This window comes from Mandrillus leucophaeus, unplaced genomic scaffold, assembly GCF_000951045.1.
Source record: "Mandrillus leucophaeus isolate KB7577 unplaced genomic scaffold, Mleu.le_1.0 Scaffold139, whole genome shotgun sequence".
Taxonomy (NCBI): domain Eukaryota; kingdom Metazoa; phylum Chordata; class Mammalia; order Primates; family Cercopithecidae; genus Mandrillus; species Mandrillus leucophaeus.
Window position 1 is genome coordinate 137,060 of NW_012101354.1, and position 5,634 is coordinate 142,693.

Below are 5,634 nucleotides of genomic sequence, written 5' to 3' on the forward strand. Positions count from 1 at the left end.
CACAAAGACTGGTAAACTACAGCCTGCAGTTCATAGCTAGCTTGTCATCCATTTTTGTGCAGCCTACAGGATAAAAAGGTTTTCTATATTTGTAAGTGGTTAAAAAAATATATGACATGTGAAATTATATTAAATTCAAAGATCAGTATTGATAAATAAGTTATACTGAAACAAAGCCATGCTCGTTTGTTTACATATCATCTATGGCTGCCTTTATGCTACAACAACAGAGTTGAGTAGTTGCAACAAAAACTATCTGTCCTGTGGAGATAATATTGTGTACTATCTGGCCCTTTACAAAAAAAAAAAAAAAAACAAGTTTGCTGGCCCCTATTTTAGGAGAACACTGGCCCCAAGAGCACGTTCACCTGGAATAGTCTTCACTCACAACCCTCTCCTCCCTTCGTGACAACAGCTGGCTCCTGCAGGAAATTGGTCTTCACTCAGCAAACTCCACCTCCCCTTTACTCCCACAGTCTCAGCCACACCTTTAAAAGGTCATTGTTCTGATGAGGCATGAAAACCTGGCCCAATCAGATGTCCAGAGGAAACACGTCTACAGAATGGATACTGACTCTGCAGCCCTCTGGGCAATTCTTAGAAGAAAACACATAGCCTAACAATAGTTGAATTTGGAATCCTGTAATTTATCACTTGCCAACAGTTGCTACCACACCTTCTCAAATCCTGATGACCATATTGCACAAGTTTTAAGTCCATGTAACTTCACACACCTTCAGTGAAATTTGTGTTATATGTTCACAATGGAAGAAATGCAGAGCGAGGGCCTCAGAAAAAAGCAGAAAGCTATTCACTGATTCTCAATGCTAAGATTCAGTTTATATTCAGGTAAAATCATGTCCTCTGAGGCAAAGATGACAAGAGAGAGGGCAGACCCTAGTAATCGTGTGAAAAGGTGGAAGTTGGTCAACACAGAGGACTATAGTCTTGATCCTTGTTTTTCTTTCAATTGAATTCAAACTTACATTTATTGGAGACCGTTATGTGACAAGCAGTATACTAGGTCTCCAAGTGACATAAGGATAAATAATGTCCATTCCTTATTCTCACGGAGCTCATAGCCTAGAAATGAAATAAGCCCATAGACAAATGTGTGTGTATGTGTGTATACGTGTATGTGTATGTGTGTGTTTGTGAAAGGCAAGGATATACAACAAATAACTAACAGTAGTTATTTTTGGCTAGTGGTTTTAAAGGTATTTTGATTTTATCTTATTTGCTTATCAATATTTTCTAATTTTTATATTAAACAATAATTGTATAGTAAAACAATTTTTAAAGATTACAATATAGTATGATTGATACAACAATAAATATGAACAAGATACACAATTACAGCTCCCTCTTGAGTAATTCAGGAAAGATTTCCTATGGGAAGCCTAAATTGGATTTTGAAGAATAATTAGTTCACTAGGCAGACAATGAGGAAAGCCATTCTAAGAAAAAAATATGAAATAACATGGTGTATTGAGGAAGTTTGAAATATTACTAGTTAATTACTGGTGGAGCACAAAGAGAAATATGGAGGGGAGAAACGGAGCTGGAAAAAAGCCACAGCCCAGATCATGAGGAGCCATAGATCCCACACTAACAAGCACACATTTCTTCCTAAGATTATATGGTGTTTGAAATGAAAGCTACGTTGGTGATTGGCCAATAAGGGGTCTGGTAAATTGAGATAAAAGGTGAAATGAAATTAAAGAAATAAAAGGATGACCTGGAGCCATTATCCATTTCAAAAGGTAATAACAATACTACAGATGACACTTTGGCTGGAATATCATTTAAGAAAATTTAGCTTAGAATGGAGAGTTTGACAAGATGATCTTTACAGTCCTTTTAATCATCAGTTTCCATGATTCTTTGACATTTGGGCCATGATATCCCTGCACACACTCCATTCAATTTCTATTAAAATCCACACAATTTGTTGTCAATGTATTGTGCTACATAGTTTGATGAATACAAAAAGAGGCTTTTCTGCAAAGTGTCCTGACACTTTGGCAGGTGGGGCCGAGAGTAGCCCAGATTTGGGAACTGCTAATGCAATCTTAGGTGAACACGTAAGGAAGTGAGAAAGAAGGTAAACACCTGGGAGGTGGAGATAGAGGTGGTGATGGGCTTGTTTAGGAGTAAATTAGGACATCTCAAAGACAGCAGCTCCTCCCTAAGATGGACCATTATTCCCTCTATAAAAAGGCCACTCTGCCCAACTAGCAGCACCCTGAAAGCTGCTTCTGTCTCTATCCTACTTGTTCCTCTGGTGAGCTAGGTAAGTGGGCAGGAGTTCAACTCCACTCAAGGGTACTTAGGGCTATAAATTATGAAAGTCCAGGATATGCTCTAAGGCAAAGAGGCACTAGATACAAGGCTTCTCTTTAGTATACTCTGGGGAACTTTGGTATAAGTCTAAGTTTACTGAAAAGAAAAATGAAACGACTAGGACTATGTATACTATCTCCTTTCTTTGAGGTTGTTTCCCTCATAACATGGATATCATGGGGTTCTAATTATCCACAGGCAGGTTGCCTTCTTTACAACTGAGCTTTTTCTCTCTATTGTGTAATAAGGTCTGAGGGTCACTTCCTGCTTGGAGAATGAGAACAGAAACTGGATCTAATAGCAGTTACCCTTAGCTTCATATCACCTAGGCTTGTTGTTGGCTTTGCTCACATTGTCTACTTTCTCTGACCTAGAAGTCTTGAGAGTTCAGTTCAGCCATTGATGCTCCTTAGTTGGAGTAAGGCGTGTCATGTATATAGTGGAACTGTACCCATAGTATGGTTGGAACCTAGAGAGAAAGAGGAAGCAGATGAAGTGGAACACTCAGGACTTCTACAGCTCCACAACAAAGCTGATATTATCCCTGGTAATGGTGGGAAGCCAAAAACAGAGAGTCATTTTTCCTATATTCATTCAGGAATGGAAATAAGACCTATGGATTATGTTCCTAATTTCATCACTCTCTTGCTACATGACTTGAACAAGTCATTCAACTGTGAATTGCTTCTTGATTACAACAGAATGAAGTTAATCATGCCTGACTAATTCTGAACAATTATTATAAATAATCAGACCTACTTACGTGTTTAAACAAGAAATGAGAATAGTAATGGGTTGATCTCTCTTTTTCCTCCCTTTAGGTTACTCAAACTTGCAAAAAAAAAAAAATGCCTAAACTCCTACAAGGCATCATCACTGTCATTGATGTTTTCTACCAATATGCCACCCAGCATGGGGAGTATGATATGTTGAACAAGGCAGAACTGAAAGAACTTCTGGAAAATGAGTTTCATCAAATTCTGAAGGTAAGAACTCCATGCCAGGATGGAATTATGCAGGAATTTTCTTCTTTATCTCTTTCCACCTTCTTGTCACATATGTCAAACATCCTAGAGGATTCTTCCTACTTGGTGATAGAGAACAGGGTTTGGTAAAGGTTTGAGATAACGTCAAAAGCTGATCCATGATGTCTTCCATAGCATAACTAAAGGAAGTGATCCTACTAAACAACAAACAAAACCCATAGATTAAATAATGTCCAATCTAAGTGACTAATTCTTACAAACCCACACAGTCCTCAGAAAAACTGCAAAGTAAATATCTGAGTTCAGGAAATTAGCATTCCCCTGAATCACAAAAGAGTGTGTCCGCCACCTTAAAACTGTCAGGTCTAGATTTGATAGCTTAGATATTTGGGAGCTTATATCAGACTTCTGAGTTTCAATTCCTTAAATTTGGATTTCCGTGGATTTCAGATATGATATTCAGATATCAGATGTCATATATTCAGTGTGTCAGCTAAGAATCTCATAATCTTCACCTCTAACCTTGTTTCTTCATCTTTTTGCCAAAAGCAAAAACCTGGTATCATTTTTTATTTTCTCTCTCTCAGCAGACACCACTACCTTCCAACCTCCATCTAACTCATCAATAATCTCTCAAAACAACCCGTTTCTCTTCATCACTATTATTAGTCCTCTGGTTCAGGCCACCTACTACTTCTACTCTCAGCATTAGATGCAAATATAATCATTTCACTCCTCAGCTAAAAATCCTTCAATAGTTCCCGATTGCTCTTAAAATGAAGTACAAAGTTCCTTAACATAACGTAAAACTCATAATCTAGTTGCTATTTATCTCTCTATCCACATTTCTTGAGTCTTCAAACTCTAAATCTAGCAATCCTGAATTTCTTTCAGTTCCCTGAAAGCTCTATGACTTCTCTCACCTGTAGCCATTTGTTCATATCATTCCCTCTGCCTAGAACAATCTTTTCCCCTTCTCCTTCCCTTCCTACTCCTTCATTTGGCTAATTCTAATCCATTCTTCAAAAGGCATCATTTCCTCTCATTAACCTTTCTAGGACCCCCAATGGTTCCTCTCTCATGTACTCTTGTAGAAACCTTATCATAATAAACTATAATTTTAAGTTTGTATATCTGATCAAATAAACATTAAATTCCATTTTTTTCAGGAAGCAAACTTGTTCACTGCTTTATACTCTCATATGACATAATGGTAGGCAAGTAGTAACATAATAAATCTTTGCTCAGTGAGTAAATTAATTACCTAGTTAATTTAATTGGATAAAGTTGATATAATTAACGTAAGTATAAAAATGTATTACTTGTAAATTAACTAATCATTCATATTTGACCCATTCTTTACCAAAAATAATCAGCCCTCTTGTTTCCTTTCATTTTCCAGTTGCATCCTATCCTATTCTAGCTGTTTCTCACCGCATTCTTCATTCCATATTCCTTTTTCTCTTTCTGCTCAGGACTGCCTAAGTGACTATGTGAATGAGTTCCATATACATAAGCCAAACATTTATATTTTAACATCCTTCCTTCAGTTGGTTAGCTAGGTGTATTGTCCATACTAACAGAGCTACTCTTTGTACCTTGCTCTTATACAGAATCCAAATGATCCAGATACTGTGGACATCATCTTGCAAAATCTGGATCGAGACCATAACAAGAAAGTGGATTTTACGGAGTATCTTCTGATGATATTCAAGCTGGTTCGGGCTCATAATAAAATCATTAGCAAAGATTACTGCCAAGCTTCAGGGTCAAAGCTGAGAGACGACAGTCACCAGCACCAAGAGGAACAAGAAGAAACAGGAAAAGAGGACAAATGGCAAGAATCCTCTTCTAGTCATTCAAGTTGGAGTGCAGGAGAGAATGATTCCCATTCCAGGAACGTCAGAGGAAGCATTACACACGGGCCTGAATCCATATCCAGAAGACTGAGTTTTCAAAGAGACTTTTCTGGCCAAAATAAATCCAGCTCAGGTCAGTCTTCCAGCTATGGTCAGCATGAGTCTGGCTCCCATCAGTCTCCAGGACACGGCCAACGTGGGTCTCACTCAGGGCAGTCTCCCACCTATGGTCAACTTGGGTCTGGCTACAAACGGTCTTCCAGCAGTGGGCCACATGGGTCTGGCTCACGCCAGTCTTCTGCCTTTGGTCAACATGAGTCTACCTCAGGGCAGTCCTCTGGACACAATCAGCATGGATCTGGCTCAGGGCACTCCTTCAGCCATGGGCAGCATGGTTCTACATCAGGACAGTCATCAAGTTTTGGCCAGGAGGGATCTAGTGCAGG

The 5,634-nt window shown here is 38.6% G+C and overlaps 1 long non-coding RNA gene across 1 annotated transcript; it reads left to right on the forward strand.

Annotated features, from left to right (window-relative positions):
* Window positions 1–2,242: 2,242 nt before the first annotated feature.
* LOC105534701 lies at window positions 2,243–4,968 on the forward strand. The gene is made up of 3 exons (XR_001005319.1): window positions 2,243–2,293; window positions 3,165–3,329; window positions 4,943–4,968. It is a non-coding gene; the product is annotated as an uncharacterized LOC105534701 (long non-coding RNA).
* Window positions 4,969–5,634: the final 666 nt, after the last annotated feature.